General features: G+C 36.2%; 1 pseudogene; it reads right to left on the bottom strand.

The window, feature by feature from the left end:
- Nucleotides 1-1,443: 1,443 nt before the first annotated feature.
- Nucleotides 1,444-16,920, bottom strand: LOC138313323 (zinc finger SWIM domain-containing protein 8-like; annotated as a pseudogene).
- Between the last annotated feature and the right edge of the window lie 2,575 nt (nt 16,921-19,495).

The following is a 19,495-nucleotide window of genomic DNA, read 5'->3' as shown; positions in this document are numbered from 1 at the left end:
CTCGAATTGGCTGCAAAATTAATTCTCCCAGTAAAGAACAACATATTTTGCCAATGATAACGAGTTGAATACATTCTTGCTAACGACATTACATCTCGAAAATATCCCGCATGTGCCAATTATGTTTTGCTTATGACTGTCACATCAACATGCAGTTTCCCGCCATTTTTCACAAAAATCCTTGAAAAAAAAAAAAATCATGACTTTTTGAGTGGTTTTTTCTCTAAAAAGTGAATGTGGCCGTGGGGCCTCCGTGGAGCAGAAAGCAGAATTTTCACACGTTGTGTATCGTGTATTTACGCCAGTATCCATGCAAAATACATAAAAGTTGCTCAAGGTGGCAGCCAAATCCATTGTCAAGCCTTTTCTAACCTAAAGGATGATGAATTTCTAGCCAAAATCTGGCGAGAAGAGGAAAATCATCCATTTGTATGATGTCATAAGTGGTGAGCACATTGTGTACATGTGTTATAAAAAGTTATGTTTTGATGAATTGGCAAGTATGAGAGTATTTATTGATGTGAAATTGATGTGGATCAGAGTTAATATTTTTCGGCCTGAAAAATTAAGGCCAAAATACTGGTCCTTTCATATCTACTCCCTTTTGCAATCATTGTTATGTCCCCACAAAATTGTGAAATATCATCCCCACAAAAATAAAATGGTATTTTGAACGTGTTCATACATAATATGTATGCCCTATAAATGCCCAGAATTTAAAGTATCTGTATTTACTGTTTCTGTCTAGAAACCAACACTGAATCAGAACATATCAAGTTTTCTAACATAGCTTCAAAGATAATGTAGATTCACATGAAGGTAAAGAGGATTTGATAAACACTAAAAATGGAGTAGATTTGAATCATTATTCATTATATATTGTTAATTCAATAAATCTACAGAATATTTAGTGTTGATGGGTATATCCCTAACTTCTTTACATTTTAACAATATAACCTTCTTTTAAAGATGCTCCACTCGCCGACAGACAATATATGATACTCATCATTTGAACCGTAATTGAGGTTTAGTTGTGGACTATATATGTGACCAATTGACGCCAAAAAATAATATAAGATCATTTATGTTGTTTTTGGTGCATGCGAAATCAGTACTTCATTCCATATAGGAAATAGTGACATGGAATTTTTCCAGAATGCAATTAATTATTTTTAATATCTTTATCTTGAAATAAATTGGAAACCTCAAAACTTGTAATGGTGTAAAATGAGTAAGTTTCATAACTGAAGAAAAATACCAATTTGTCTGCTCCTGTTTTTGATAGAAAAATTACCATTTGTCAACGATGAAGCATCTTTAACCATTGTATTGCAGGATTTCTAAGTTTATTTCCTTTAAAAGAAAATTTTTCAAAACCAGTCAATCTACTTGTAAATATGATTGAGATCCACTGAGTAGAAGCCTTTACATAGTACTACTTACATTTGAAGACATTTTTGGACCAGAGGGTTGAGTATATTATTTGGTCTCAGATGACCTTGTGGAATAGACGGATTGTTCCTGGCCAAGATGTGAGCACCTTCAACGTAGATGTCATATAAAACAAATGGACTGACCACTGCATTCACTGCACTGGCACAAAACTGTTGGAGATAATTTGTACCTGCAACATAAACACAACATAATGATAATCATAATTATAATATTTAAAGCTATGGAATGTTTTATGACAATATCCATGCTTTGCCATTCAAAATGTTGATAAAAATAGAAATATAGTGTACCCTCACAAGCTCATCACTATCACCTTATTATTATTTGAAATGTAAAATCTTTATCTAAGCCATAAAGGTGCTCTTAATTTGGTCATGCTGGTAATACGAAATGTATAAAAATTAACAGTAGCACACATGAAAATGTTGTGTTTTGGAATGTGGGAATTAAACTGATACAAAAAAATTCACCATTTTACATTACACTAAATGCAAGTCATTAAGTTTCTCACAATCCGAATGGGAATAATTTATAGTGCAAGTTGCCACATCGAATATCCCCGAAAATGCTTTTCATAGGACTATACTGTTTCTATTCTGGTGATGGGAAGCATCGTCAAAATAAGCTATCCGCACTATATACATTCATTTGCCAGCAGGAAGATTACAAATAGTTACGTTTCATCAGCTCACTGGGAAAATACTAGGTCAAACATCAAAATAGTTAACAGGTTATTCATCAAGTTACCATCGACTACTCATTATATCCGCTTAAACACTGATTATGATTGTTAAGGTAACAAACAGAGATTTACCTAATTCTGAAAGCTATATAAAGGATGCCATTTGACATAGACCCCCCAAATGGTGGGTTTGGCGGTCAAACTTCGCACTGTGGTTCGTCATCATGTACACGCCTTGCTAATGTTTCATCAAGAGCTAAACATACCAACACGGAAGTCAGGCCATCATATAGTTTAACCTGGAACCTGATTGGTGGTCGTATGTAGAACCATTTGTGTTGTCCCTGGATGGCAGCAGCAGCCTGGGTGCGGACAAGAATACTGAGAGTAACCAATCATATTGCTACCTCTATAGGATAGTGAAGGCTGAACAGATCCTTGCTTGAGAGATGTTGGGAATTCTGCTGGAACAGCAGGGCAGGGATTGACAACTGTGTCATGACTTAGGAACACTGTACAGCAGGAGTTAGGGCCCGGAATCGGTGGTGCTGGGCAACTGGCAGGATTACATACATGGCAGGATTTGGTATTCCTTTGCATGGTTATATTGTAAGTGAGGCTGATTTTGATATGTGAATGCAGGTACAAAATGATGGAAGGTTGGGTTCATGTCCTGGGGAGTAGGTCTGATGCGCCAGTGAACTGATGTACCAGAATAGGCTGTATCGTTTGAACATATCCGTAATGTTTGAACATTCTGCTTGGTGATGAGGTAGCTGTGGATGGTGATGGTTTTGCTTGAGGAATGGCATAGGACAGCACAACAGGCGTGAGGAGGAATCTGACGCTATTGAACAGGCGCGAGCATCATCTCTTGTGGGTGTGGTATTTGGACATGTGTCACATTGATTAAAACGAATGTTGAAGGGAGGATGCTCAAGAGAAATACCTTTACATCGATGACGGACCATCCTCCCGACGGAATGCAGTGGAGTCCCCGCCCACACTCCGCCAGCAGTCACACCAGCCCGCCTGTTGAACACCCGCGTCAGTTAGATTTCTGATGCAGCCATGATTAAGAGGGTTCCGTCTCTATAGATAGAAATCATTACTGAACTTATACATTGCAGGCCTCTTCTGACAATTCAAACCATTGTCTGGCAACATCAAAACAAAAACTTCTGGATACGCCAGACACAACCACCGCCCTTGCTTTCACTTTCGAAACGGCCAAACAACCTCTCTGTACCATCTTCCCCTGCTCTGCTCCTTTACATGGATACAGGATCAGGCCCTAGCTGGACCTCTGAAGGATTCAGAGCCTGTGCAGTAGGCAGACAGGACAAGAGCCTAGTTTCTTCTCAGCGGCGCCCTGATCATGTTCTTGATCACGACCTCAAGATGAAGCTCTAATCAGCCAATGAAGCAACTTTCAGCCGGTGTGAGGTGCCCTCTCCCATGTAAGCTATTCAGCATGATGATGGCTGCCACTTCCAAATCTCCATAGCTTTCCCTACAACATCGATGAAGATTTAATTAGTAATGAAACATTAAGAAGAACAGCTGTTAAGATATAAAGTAAGATTGTTGTTTTATTTGAAACAATGCTTCAAAATTTCACACCAATCCTTTATAAAGAACATTCTGATTTACAAACAAATAAAACATCAAAAAAATTATGCTTTATAACGATTGTAAGCAATTAATAGATTTTAATAAATCAAAATAAAATTGCTCAATAGAAAGAGCTCACTATTGTTGACTGCTAATTAAAAACTCAGTGTTTTTCCCAATATCACAATGCTTCAAGAAAGTGTCCTAGACATTTGTGCAGCATTACAAGTTACAATTCATTTATTTAAGAAAAAATATTAACTTTGAATATTAATTTTACAATCAAAGTTTCTGATTACCATGTGATCCAGTGACACATGTGAAGATAAAGAGTCCGTGACAGCCAGTTAGGAGAATACACAGTTGTTGAAAACATAAGGCAGTACAGGCCGATCTGGAAGGCACAGAGAATGAGGTTCTTGTGGAGAGTATTTTATCGGGTATTGGTATTGCATGGCTTTGTAAACAACGATGTGGAGCTAATTACCACCTGCCTATGTTTAAAACTTCTTTTTGACAAATCAAAACATTAAATGTGCTGAAGCCTCACTTGGCTGTTGGGTAATGTGTGGCAGAATAACAGCCTTGCCATATGTACCTGGAAAATTGATAAAATAGATAATGAGGTATCATGACTGCAGTACTAGCTTTTCCTACATAAGACATTTGAACAAATAAAGCAATAGCAAAACCATTTATGACAATGATTTTAACAATATACGATGCAATGAAAGCTTTACATTGTTATTGACAAAAGAAAGCTTGAAACATGGTACAAGTATTTCCAATTGAAATGCCCTATAAATCACCACATCAAGCATAACTATAAAACAACAAGACAATCAAATTAGACTGTGACGGGTCCATTTACCTAGGATGTATAACAATTGCCATTTCCTAGGTAGTAAGGATTCTATAGTCCCATCACGTTTGGGATGGTGCATGAATCTGGCCCCTAAAGGACTTGTAGGGCTACAAACAGAAATGAATAATATCATTATGAATTTTACAGAATGGTATTCCTGGCCAAATAAACAACTCTGGATTTCAATCCAAAATTCTCTTTCCAAAGAAAAACTCTATTACAGTATCAACATTTGACGATGTATTATAAAATTATAAGTCAAATGACTTATAAACAGCAGTGCATGTCAACCTTTTCATTTTCTCCTGAGTTTGATTCCTAGGCTTCCTTGGTCCCGCCTGAGCTACCTGAAATTCCAGCTAGAATCACTACTGCTGGCCCCTGAACTCGCGCACATTCCCACTGCCGTGGCCCCTGGTGTTTCCATGTACGACCTCACCAGTAGTGGAGAGTTGTCACTGGAGAATGTAGTCTCCAGTGCTCACTACTATCAATACTAAGAGCCCATACCTAGGATGAATAATGTTATAATATTATCAATACCAGTCAAACCTAGGAATGAAAAATGTTAATAATAAAATCAATACAAGTCATCACCTAGGATGAAAAATTGTTATAATAATATCAATACTAGCCAGACCTAGGATGAAATAAAGTTATAATAATATCAATACCAGTCATACCTATGATGAATAGATGTATAATATTCAATACCAGTCATACCTATGATGACTAATGTTAATAACTAATTAATACCAGTCATACCTAGGATGAATAATGTTACTAATAATAACCAAAACTAAGCGATACCTAGGATGAATAATGTAATAAAAATATCAATAATACCAGTTGTCTGCATACACTAAGGATAGAAATAATGTAATAAAAACATCTTTCAACTCTAACCACAGCCCATTATCTAGGATGAATAATGTTATATTAATATTAATACCAGTCATACCATAGGATTTGATTAATGTTTATAAATATAGTATCAATTACAACCCATACCATTAGGGAGAATACATGTTTATAAATAATATCATTACTAGATGGCCATACCCAAGATGAATAACGTAATAAAAATATCAAATTACTAGAAATATGTCTGTTACACATTCAGTGCTCGTTAACTACTTCCGTCTAAAAATTTTAATTTTCCAGTACATATATGAATCAATAAGGCTCCTACTCCAAGATATATTTTGCACGAATTCAAAAATGTAACAAATAATTAATAAATAACCTGCAGATATATACCCACAAGCCTATATATGAAATCATCCCTCGTGAGGAAACAGTGTATGTATGTATGTAGCACTATCCGCTTCATGTATCCTTGGGACTTATGCAAGATGTGTTTACGTTCTTGATTGTATTGTAAAATAATTCTTTCCAATTTGTCAAGAACTTTGTTAATTGCGTTCTTTGTTACATAGAATGTTACTGTTTTATTATATTATTGATAATTGTGTAGGATAGACCTTTGCTTTGCTGTTTACAAAATAGTCATCTGCCAGAACAATTGTTCAGTCGGTCTCTCACTCTCTGTGCACATGGTGACTTAACTAGGTCATGCTTTGAATGCCTTTCTTGGGTACATCCAGATCTAGAGCTCAGGCACCCTGGACTGATATTGTATAAGGTTTTTTATTCTGTTTCTCCAAGCATCAAAAAAAAAAAAAATTAAATGTATTATCAAAAGACATAAAATGAGGATGAAATGAAATATCATCAAATACCTTGTGAAGGTTTATTTCTTCATACTCATACATCTTAATTTGGCTTCCAGAGCTTTAATGTTTCTTCTTCCTCCTCTACACTCGCAGAAGCTGTCTGTATCCTTTCCCACTACAATCAAATAAAAATTGAATGTACCTTGAGAGTTGCTTATCAAATAACAATACTGGTTTTGGTATAATCAAACTGTTTCCAAGTCATACATGGCGTTGATTAGCCTTGTTAGATACTGGGTCAAACGAAACTCTCTAAGGTGGGAAAAAGCCAATGAAGTCAGAGACAAGAAATTAATTCCATCTTACCTGTTATAACCTAAGAGGGTAATGTGAGTTTTTGGCCTAGCACGTGATGTAGAATGTCACCATTGTGTTGGGAAACTGTCCTTAGCTGAAGCTGCTTGACCACTGGCCTCAGAACTTTGTTTTGTTGTGGCTGACTATAACATTTGAACAGCCGGCCTGTGATGTGGAGGCCTGAGGTACAGGACTGCAGTTCCACCGGCGGTGGGAGGGGGGTAGGATGAACGGCTGGGATTGGTGGCAGCAGGGTGGAGCGTGGGAGGGAGACTTACTACCCAGATGTAGTTTAACTAGACTAGGAGCTTTGTACAGCTGAGTGAACTTCCTTGTCCAGTCAGCTTCAATTCCATGATCTGAAGAAAGAGTTTCATATAAAACTTATTATATATATCAAGAGTTTTGTCAAATGGAGCAATAATACACATATTTCAGACAAAAGACTTATAGTCTTATACAAAACGATATAGATTTCACTGAATAATGTAACTATGAAAGATAGATGATAGTAGACCGAACCTTAAATTTTAAAGTTTAATCAACGCCATGAATAAGCCAGGAATCATTTTTGTGTGAATTATTGGTTTCTCCAGCAGCAGTAGCAGGGTGACGATTTAATAACAACAAATATAGAAGATTAGCCCTGGCAATGTCAAACAGAGTGACATATCTTATATGGTCATTGTCCTTACTAGTTACATTATCATTGTGAAAAAATGGATGTGCAGTAAAAGTTATTGTTACCTGTTGCTAAGCATGACCCTGATATCATACTTTGTAATGGACCAACATTGTGATGGCTAGTGTCTCCTCAGCTGTCTCCTTCTGTGCTCTCACAACAAAAGTGTGGTGATCTGCCACTCCGATACATTGGACTTGTCAATACCTACAATTACATTTTACAATTTAAGAAGATTAGCAAGGCTTCTTAGAAGACTATAAGAAACGTTTTTTTTCTCTAAAAGTCAAAAAATGTTTCCATCAAGATTCTATGCAAGGCTTCTGATCCTGTGGCTTTTATTTTTGTTATGATACATTTCTAAGATGTAAATGTTTATCAATCAGGATATAATACCAATGGGTATTAAAACTTTCTGACTTTATATTAATTATGAAAACTTAAATGAATGCTTGGAAAAACATAAAGAAGCCCGATCTTGGTATGAAATCTAGAATGAAATGAAACAAAACAGTTATGGGTGACGGACCATACCTCAACCACATTCATGGTGGAGGGCATAATAAAGAATGTTTATGTGACCTTACCTATCTGTGCTGCGACAGCTCCTTCAAACCCAAGACTTCTCATCTCCTGGGCTTGACCTGGCTATACTGATCTGTACCGACCTTACTGGGAGAGAGTGTCCTAGCTGTTTGGCTGGCTATCCTAAAGGGAATACTGAAACATAACCAAGAAATATGATCATCATGGGTCTTTCAATCACGTGGGTTTTTTGAAACAATAAATATTATAAACACCCAAATTTAAAATATTAGGCTTTGACCTTCTTCAATCATCGTAGGCATATTTCTGATTTTCATAATCTTTCTACCCTATTTCAATCATCTTATACATATTTCTTATTTTCATAAACAATCAATCTTTACACCATATTTCTTTTTTACATAGACAATCATCTTACACATATTTCTTATTTTCATAGACAATTATGGTAGGCTTTCTATGGGAAAACACATTACTTTGTTTTAAATTGTTAGTCTGCGCGCAGATTGTATTTATAAATCTAACAAACCTGCAGGCAGGAGGGGAATATCAAATATACAAGCTGGGCTAAGAGTGAGCGGTGACAGACAGGAGCATCACCCACGAGATTTAAGTAGTTCTGTCACCGAAGTTTGTTCTGCCTTGTCTCTCAGCACATTTCACTTCTGCTGGGACCAAGTGGTATCTTCTTCAGCAGATTCAGCAACTCTGTTTCCTGATATGCTAGTTTTACCACAACAAATGATACATACGATACATGAGCATAATTATCTAGGCAAATGTTGCAATGAAGATGTAGGGAAAAACATCATTTAGCTTGTAACTCTCCATCAACACTTCGCATTTTTTTTAAGTTGATCTAGATTTCATTTTATGAATAGTGCAGACCCATTTTGTTTTGGGGTTGTGTAAAGTTTCTTTTGATGTAATTTATTGACAGACTTTCATTCAAGAACATGCATAACAATAAGACATTATACAGAAGCAGATTTTAAAGATGAAAGTCATAGACAACTATTATTTTTTGTATGGGAATTTTTGACTATGTAACTGATAGTATATATGGAAGCACCAATAGAAACTGAATCCTGCATTGCTACCCACCTCCAGTGCTTTACAGGAGAAGCTGGTGGTCTGGGATCAGTTCCAGAGTCCAAACATGCCCACTTTATGAAGGCCAGATGGAAACATTCGTGCTCCTCTGCCACACAACTGGACAAGAAGGCAGCCTTGGATAGCCTGTGGAACTGGCCATCAGACTGATGTTGGTCAGCGCTTTCTTCTTCTTACCTAACATAGTACATAACAATGATAATTTTTTTGTTAGTAATGCATAACTTTGATCTAATTGTTAATATCTCTGAACATCTATTTGTGTCGGGGAAAAGAGAAGAAGCACTACCCCACACTAAAGAAATTAAAACGCAAACTACTACAACAATGTCATGATTTTTATCAAATTTTGCTATCTAACAACCATTTTGAAAACTAAAGTTTCATTAATTTATCAATCTGTAATTTATTTTCTGACAAGAAGGGCTCCCATCCAAAAAATTTAGCGACATTGCACTTTAATATAGGCTAGAGAAAACTTTGAACTTTCCTTTTAAACAACTTATTTATTAAGTAAATTGAATCAAGTGTCGTGCACAAAATAATACTGCTATATTAGTAAAAAGTTCTTTAAGGGGAGGTGTACTTGGACACTCAAAATTGACCTTGCCTAACCATCATACTTTTTCATAAATAGAGTATATTATATACTTTTACTATTTATATATTATATTTTTATATTATATTGTATACATTTGACTTTATAATACAAACTTTAATGCTAGGGAGATTTTGCTGTTTCAGCTAACAGATCTCACAAGGATTTGCTAACATTTCCTCAGCAAGTCTCTGGGCTAAGCGACAAGCATCCTTTGTATGACCATGATCATGCAGGGCCTCAGCTCTAGCAAAGAGGACCTATAAGAGGAAACATAAAATGTGTTGTTTTACAAATTTGTTACAAAGAGGATACTTTCTTATACTCTTGTTTTAAGAGATATTTTTAAACCATTTAAATTATAATTAGTGACACTAATACTAATAATCATCTCAAAATGTAAAGATAAATGTCATCTTTGATTGGCAATAACTATCTAAATTTTCCTCCATGTTTTCAAATTTTTCATGGAAATAATATACAGTGGAACTTCCCTAAAAACAATCATGGTCGACGTGCTAGAAATTCGGCCCCGGTTTTTACGAGAGGGTTCGGTTTGGGAGAAGTGAACCGAACTATTGATCATTACGATCCAGATTTTAATTGATCGGAAGTAGTTTTTCTACACTTTACTGTACAATGCCTAAAATGCCTAGTGTTTTTTTTTTATAACCGAATCCGATATTAATTGTTAATGTGAATGTTATCACAAATTAGAGAGAATCATACGTTCAAAAGGAATTGGGTTATACAACAATCTTGACTTTTTTTACCGATTATAAACGTAGTTAGTTGCCCGAATGTTTCTTGGGGTATGTTCTCGTCTGCACTGAATCCTACATAACGCAGTTCATTTCCGGTTACGTCAAGAATCAATTACAATCGATGATCAGTCGATGCCAGTCATTATATGACATGGTCATTTTCCCAAAACAATTTCATGGGCTTCGGCTTCTTCATATAGATAATTTACGTTACCCAACAACTGCTTTATTTTAAATAAAAATAAATAGCCTGTGTGAGACTCTCAAAATTGAATACAAAACTTTCTTTTTATTACTAGCTCTGCTTGTTTTCCTACAGTAAATACAAAAACGTGGAAGCCAGTGCACGTGGTAGACCTCTCGCTAAATATATACCCTGTAAATATACATATAGGCTTTCACACCTGTATACTACATGCCCCAGGATATTACATGCGACAACTATGGATACAGGACATTACAGGTAACATGTGTATTTAACGATCGGTTGATCAGACCTCAATGTAATGCAAGACTCGGTGATCGGTGTCGCTCAGGTAAGGCTGGTTTCAGAAGTGTATTTTAGTTACATTTGACTATTCCAATCTAAAATTCAGGTCAGGTATTCGGAATTGGAGGGATCAGTTTTTGGGAGGTTTTATTTACTAATTAATAAAGAGGAAGTTCATTTTGTACATGACATCCATGTTTCCACGGTTTTCTAGAGGTGATCGGTTTTGAGAAAGAAGGTTGGTTTGGGAAGTTACACTGTAATTTTTAAAAAGTTTCTAGTTTGACAGTCAAATGATATACTGTTTATCTTATTTATCTATGTTTATGACAATTATCTGCTTACATCTTGCGTTTGATCCATATTCCTTCACTCCAGCAAAGAAATTGGGTTCCATCCACTCGTATTAAGAATATCCTTTTTCTGCTTGTCTGCATCTGCTGCTTTGTTCTTAGCACAGAAATACACATGATATTCATCTCCACAGACTGTTGGGACTCTGACGAGTGTTCGCCATGGGCAGATCCAGAAGCCTTGTGTGTCTGCAGCAGACATCACAAAAGTAGAATTATCCTGAGCATTGTCACAAGCATGGAACACCATCTCCAGACTTGTCTGATGAAAATACTGAGAAATTAGAGGCACCTTCTGAATCTATTTCCAATGCCATAACGTATTAGGGAGAGAAGCGTGTGACCCAGAAAAACCTTCTAGATCATCTAAGATAGAATTACTACTGGAATTCACTTCTTGTCATTTCTGATCCTGACGTCAGAATCTCTGTACAGAGAACAACTTCTTTCTGGTTCACAGAAACCCTCATGAACCCAGAGCTAATGGGCACCATCATTTGTGTTGGAGCCTCTGGACCGTGGTCTTCTGTTTTACTACTTCTCCAAATCCATAATACATACCCCATAAATATAATTCTCCCCCCTCTTACTAATACAATACCTACATCCACCACCACCACCCCCCACACCAACACCCCCCCCTCAAACCCCCCCACCACCCCCCCCCCCCCCCCCCCCCCCCCCCCCCCCCCCCCCCCCCCCCCCCAACACGCTAATTGGCATCCATCTGTTTGTGTTCGTATGGGAATAGATTGACTGTCGTGTTTGTAGTTTGCTAAGTCCTGAGCATTTTGATGTTGCTCCTGCTAACATGTTTTGTGCTTGTGAGCAAGATGTAGTTGTATTGTCAGTACTGAATAATACTTTCTGAACATACTGTGACTGGCTGAATCCTTGACGGCTTCTTATCACCTGTCATGGGATTTTGTTGAACCTATACTTGAAAACAAGATACCGTCCTTTGCTGAAATATGTCACACCAGAATTGGATAGTCCATCCCAAGCTAATACTACATGCCTCTATAACCAGGCTTAAACCCAATAAAGTTTTCTATTTTCATTTTTCTTGAGACCGTTTCCTGTGTTGTTGATACTGACTCCTCTAGCCTTCCTCACTTTCTCCACTGTGGACAGATGCCACTCCTTGAACTTTACACTGAGAGTCGTTCCCGTTGAACTGGAGAGAGTTTGGGATTGAGGGCAGCTAATCTCCAGAGTGTCACTATTGTCCTCACACCGACTTGCGGTCAGCATGCTGTGTGATGTTAGCACCACCACTTCCATTGCCTCTACACATGTGTTGTTGTTTGTTGGCTGTTGTCTTGGCTGGTGATTACCCACCAGATCAGGATCTACAAATGTCAAACATGACAAGTCAGTATTTTAAGTCTTTCATTCCATCATACATTTGATATTCCATTTAACCATTTTTTGTTATCAGTTATCTACTCATGTGTGCCAGATCATCAATATTAATCTTCTACAGCACTTTGTTTCGAAATATCTATTAAATATATAAACTGGATAATTACGTGTTAGAAAGACCTAGAGTCACAATGAAATAAAAGTGAGAAGTCACATAATTCTTGTGTATAAAAGGGGGGGCATTATTTGGGTTTTTTTTCTGAAGCAAAATAATGACAAATACAACTAATTCATTAAGACATGACAGATAAACAGAGACTTTTCTACAATAAGATTATTCATTTTTGCAGATACCTTCAATATGAAATTGTGTGGCAATTGACCCAAAAGTAAAAAATATACATGACTAATATGTTACCTGTTCACATTGTAAGACCTCATCCGTGATGATCTCCAACAGAGGAATGGCGTTACTGTACATTCCTTCTGAACATTTCTCTGACGATTGAGAGCAGATTCACATGCGCCTCTGGTTTCTCCACCGTCCTCTCAGTGCCTAAGTAGACACTGCCACTCAGCAGCTGCTGGTGGAGCAGTGGCTGACCAGGTAGTTAACATCACTGCGCAAAACAAATTATTACATTCTTAAAATGACTACAAATCTATGTTGGACGTATGTAGGGGCTGTGGTGGCAGAGTGGTTATTTTGATATATCCAAACATATTACAAAAGCCTCCACACCTGTGGGTTGCGAGTTTGAAATTAAATGGGGTAGCGGTATGTTGCCATATTTACTGATCGCCTGGTTGTGGTTTTTCGTTGGGCATTCCCGGCTTGCCCTTCTACAACCTCTGGCATGTCGCTTAAAGGACCCAGGCTATTAAATAAGACATTAAACCAATCAAACGGTTTGACAGAAGTAAAACATTTTTGAATAGCTCTATTATTCAACAGATATCAACTTTAGTAGAATATACTCAATTAGTAATGAAAGATTTTTCAAACATACAGAATGAATGTTTAACATTCAAATCGTAAATCCTAACATGACCCCTAATGTGATATTGTCAGGATCCCAGATATAGCTATGAAACATCAGAATTAGGACCACTAATGGAATGTTTTCCAGATACTCTATGAAATAAAATGGGATTTATGATCTGAATTATAAATAGATTGAGGGAATACTGACTTGAAAACAATGGATATGGGAACACAGAATTTCACAAGAGTTTTCTTGATGTTTTCATGTAGAGTGTTCTCGTCCAAACACCATGATGTCTGTTCATTGTGCAGATTGGCCCAGCAGTAGATCTGAAAACATATAAAGCCCAACAATTATATAAATAATTTAATCATTATGGTATCTTGTAGATTGAAATCTAAAGTAATTTGGAAACATGTAAACACACCCATTAGCTTATAGTTAGACACAATAAGCTACATTACCTGGGCACCCACAGACAGTGTTTATGCGTTTCCTGAGATGACAACAATTCATCTAGCAGTCTCTGGGCAGTTGGTAAAATCTATAAATAAACAATAAAAAACGTTTTCTGTATTAGATATAGCTGCTAGTACAATCTTTTTCAAGAACTGAATATTCACATCAGTTGCACTTTTTGTCACGTGTGAGAAATATTTAATTTTTGCTGGATACATTTTTAGGATAAACATTCAATACTGTATATGTTAATTAAGTGTGTTAGCACTCTCAAACTTATAATATATGATTATTAAAAATTAAAACTTCTGACCTGTTGTGGCAGCTCACTGATGAGATATTGAGCAAATTTCTGTAAGCTGATCTCTGTGCAGCCTAGACAATGATTCAGATACACAGGGCCCTCAGACAAAACTGCGTTGCACTACAAGCACACATAGAAAAACAAATTATAATGCAATATTATTTTTGGCAAACTTTGGATTAAGAAAGTAATTTTTATTGTAATTAATTAAATAAAATGTATGGAAATTTTATGGATAATGATTTTTGACCATTTTGATATTTTAAAAACGTCATTGCAAACAAGACTATACAGTCTAAGTAACATCTGAATTCATACATGAATAAATAATTTTCAAATCTTTTAAATAAATTTCATTTTTTATACATGCATTTAAAGTATCCACGTTGTCTTTTTCTTATCAAAAAAGTCAATATATCACTGTAATGGATTTGTATTTTTCAACTAGTATTTACCTGATGGATTCTATATAAAACATCAGTGCTACTACATGTGAACACCAGGATGCTGCACTGTTACATGTACAAGTACTGGATGATATACGCCGTCTGTCAAATACAACAGCCACATTGAAGTTTTCCTTTAGCCTGCACTATACCTTGAGGTGGATTACAGTGGCACTCCACGCACAGATGAAACCTAAAATACAAAATAAAAACACAAAATATATACATGCATAATCAAAAACAAAATACAACACAAAACACAATTATATAATTACTATAAACAAAAATCAAACTTAAAGAAGCCCTATACATCCGCAAAACCAGTCGACAATAAATAAGAATATGACACCAACCCACACTCTGATGACGATGCTATGAGATTGTCGTTACTTTTTGATCATCATAATTAATAAACAACTTAGTTATTAAGTGCTTGACAGCAGACAAAAGCCAAGTGTTCTCATTATAAGTCAACAAATGAAAAATTAGTTCTTAGTTTTGAACCAGATAGCGTAGGCATGTACAGTAAGAGCGAAATTGTTACTGGTGTAATATCTTAGCATTCACCCAGCTATTTTGTTAAGTTATCTACTATATATACCTGACATCTTTGTAGTGATGACTCAGAAAGATCTTATCAATCAATATTTTTAGACTTGATATATGTGTCTCTTATTCCAGCGAATTCATTCATCAGCATTATTGTGCTAGTTTATAATACACCATTGCATGTGCTAGTCAGAAATTGATTCAGACATCACAACGATAATCCTTACCAATCTGTAGAGCATCATTTGACTGCCTTAAATTTATAAAGGTGTATCTCCTTTTCTGAAACTCATCTGCCACTACCATTATGTAGGCAGGAGTACAGCCTGAAAATAACAAGTATCAATTCAGTACTGTCCTAAGATGTTGGTTGAATACTAACTAGATTTAAAGCATACATTATTTATAGCTTTTGTAACTAGCTACAAATGAATTACCAGTAAATGCAGTTTTAATGACAGGACTATTCATGAACAATTTATGCAAAATTACTGTAAGAGTAAATTAGACAGTTTAAAGTATGTGTAAAGACTATGGATGACTTAACACAAAGTTCAATTTAGATACAGAGATAGATATACTTTAAACAAATTATACTTGCTAAGTCTCTTGAATATAAACAACTTTAACTCAACATCATAAACAAGGATTTGAAGTAGTAGACGCTGTTTCGTTAAAATATATTTTTCTAATATGATTTAAAAGGTATTTTTCCATTCAACTTATGAAGATAATGCTCTTGTCTTGAGAAGTAGCAAAATAAGTACATGTATATCCATAATTGTGTTTTTGGTAAGTTTAAAAATAAGACTATAATCATCTGAAAAAAAATGTCTCCCCCTAAAGTCTGACTGAAAATTTGAAATCTACATCTTATCAAGCATATACAAAATATTTTAATCCAATATTCAATTTTCAAATAATTCAAAAATTTTCTGCAATTGTATTATACCCTTATATCCTCTTCAATTCTCTGGTAAACTCCAAAAGGCTATCCTGAGTTGAAGTTGTTCTGGGATAGGCTGAGGGAACATCTCCACTTCCTCAATTGGTATATTGCAGGGCCACAGCCATGGCTGCCAATTCCACCAAAGGCTTAACTGGTCCATCAGATTCTAATCAACAACGAATAGTTATGAAATATATACAAAAGGTAATTTTTACTAAAAATAACAGTCTGATATTATGCCAAACAGAGAGACTTGCATGCAATTTGCAATTTGGCATTTTTTTGGATGGGGGAGCGAGGGGGTCTGCTTTGACATTGGAACTTTGCAGGGAGACCATAAAACTTTAAAAAAAAACCGTTGGTTAACAGTTTTAAAAGCATAAATATTTTGGGAATCAGTCCATAACATCACCTTGATAATTGGTTGTCGACAGGCTATATATAGCTACTTGGTAACGTCAAAATTGGGTTGAATATATACTCTCCTAGACTCATGTTTTGGCTACTTTAGTATCTTTGATGAATTGTACCAAGAAGAAACAGCAGCATTTAAAACAGTGTTCTCCCCTTAAGGAATTTTTTCCTGCTGGTCCTAAGAACTGGGTTTACCCTAAAAGTTACCTGTCTTGACTGAAAAGTACTGGGTCCTTACTAAGTCACAATTCATTTTACGTATTTTATAATAATTACTAGCAAAGTAATAATTTTAACTAAAAAAGATATAGACAGACAGACAGACATTCTTTATTTCCTCTGAAATCGAGATTTGGCTACATTTCATTTTAACATTTCAATTTAACTGCAAAACGTGACGTATTTTACATAATAATTACAAGAACTCAGTCATTGAGGAGTACATACATCACCGTAAACATCCCTTCCATATGCATTTGCTTAGAGCAACCAAACATATTCCTGCCATTCGATATCCTCCAATTGAATAAGTGTCCTTTCCACCAATGAATGAATGAACACTTTTTCATCTGGCTCTAAATGTGGTCAAAACTAACGTAATTCTCTAACTCTGAATAACAGTTTACAATTTGGATCATAATAAGTTGTCCCTGCTTTTGTACAGTGTGATTGGACACACAACCTAAGAAATGTATTACGTCATTGTCCACGGCACTCGTTAGTTTGCACGATTTATGGCCTAAGTATGTGCAATCGATAAAGCTCAACCTCCCCTGTACCGTAAATTTATGACCAATTCACAAATTTTCCACGATATTTTTTGGACAATTGACAGTGTTAAAATCCCCTAAGCGGGAATTTGTCCACGAAAATGATAGGAACTATAGCCTTAATATATTGATTAATAAGGACGATTGTTATAACATTTTTCCGACCATAAAACAAATTAAAAATTTGTCCACTAGCTTGTCTCGTGGCTGGCACGCGTATTAAGTGAATCGATTTCCACTGAAATACTCTATAAAATTCACTCGTAAGATAACCAAAGTCAAAGAAGAAGTGGCATCAATGCTAAAATAATCACCCAATGTTTCCCGAGGATATCCACGATATAAAGGCTGACGATTCCTAAGTTTATTGTGTCTTAAACAAAAAAGTTCATAATCACGAATAAAAAAGAGAGTTTTTCCAAACAAAAGACGACTTATGCACTACACAGCTTTTTCCATAGAAACTGGATTACCATAACATTCCACATACGACCATATATCGTCATGTAGAGATCTATATGCCCTGGCAAGTTATAGCTGATGGTTGAAATGGTTTTCACAGAAGCGTTTGGCATCAATCGCAGCATCTAAACCGTATTGTTGGTAATCAATAGATCATCTCGATTTCTGCGTAGAATTCGCCCAAAAGTTCACAATCCAAAGAGCATACCTGGTATGAAAATTGCACTTAAAGAGATTTGCACTTATTTTAGAGGGATAACCACCTCCAGGATGAAATACCTACCTACACATATTAAACTGAAGAGGATCCGTCTACCTTTGATTAACAACGCGTTATACTATAGCCAGACCGTCAGCTGTTAAGGTCCAGAACAAAAGTTAATTATTTCTAAAAAAAAAATATATATAAGCATGTCCTGTATCAGTATCATAGGCTCTCAACAAAAGTGTTGACTGAAAACCAGAAAACCTTTCCCCACAAAACTAGCTTGCCATTAATTAGATTAATGTAGATCCTCAATACCGTACCAAAAGTTCCCCATGGACAAAGGACCAGCTACATGTTAAAGACTATGTTCCCCTGTCCGACAATATAGTAGCTGGTCAAGGGGCCAGTCCGAACGAGGCTTGAAATTTTGAACGCTGATTATAAAAGCATATTATGGTATGGGTATTATATTCAGCATCTGCATTACAACCTTTTTAAAACCAGAAGGCCCAGTAGGGCCTTTATCGCTCACTTTGCTGGTTATTTTGTTTGTAAAATATCACAAGGCACTCTGGACAATTAGAAAAAATATACCAAAATTGAACATCCAAATTATTTTATTTGTAAAATCACAACCATAAAATAGATTGCTATTCGTTACCATACAAATATGCTATCCAATACATAGGTTCAGAGACAAAGTAAAAAATAAATGAACAGAAGTAGAGCCTGCATTGACCTATATTTACTACCTCTGCATCTATATGCCGGTATAAGGCCGCCGGTGGACATGCCCAATCATTTGTATAAATTCAAATCCCAGACCCAATAAGGATGCTACCATAGCACTAACAAGCTGCTCTTTCCAATCATAGTTGCAGAGAGAGAAGTCGTTTAAAGGAAATCAGCGAAATTATGACCCTTTGACCCCACCCTTCAGGGCCCCTCCCGTGGGCAGCCCCCATCAATTGCAAAATTTTAGAATCCAAACCCTATAAGGAAGTAACCATTGCAATTATGAGCGTAAACCCCCTGTTAATAATGCAGAGAAAAGTCATATATAAAATGGAAAGTTGACCACTTTTTGACCCCTGGCCCCACAGTCCCCCGGGGGGTAGAGCCCGCAGTCATTTGCACAATTTATTGAAATCCAAACACTATACAGGAAACCAACCAATTGTATTATATGGGTGCTCATATTGCCGTTTTAAATTGTTCTATAAGAGAGATCGAAATAAAAATAGGAAAAGCCAAAATGTGGCCACTTTCGACCCCCTGCCTCCTCCAGGCCCCCTGGGTGACAGCCCCATGCAATGTATAGCAACAATTATGAGTAATCCCCACCCTATAAACGAAGCCAGCCAATTGAGCATTATTAAGGTGCTATC

The sequence above is a fragment of the Argopecten irradians genome, unplaced genomic scaffold, assembly GCF_041381155.1.
Source record: "Argopecten irradians isolate NY unplaced genomic scaffold, Ai_NY scaffold_0652, whole genome shotgun sequence".
In the NCBI taxonomy this organism is placed as follows: domain Eukaryota; kingdom Metazoa; phylum Mollusca; class Bivalvia; order Pectinida; family Pectinidae; genus Argopecten; species Argopecten irradians.
The sequence above is the reverse complement of the archived record's forward strand: the minus strand, read 5'-3'. Positions and strand labels throughout refer to the sequence as shown.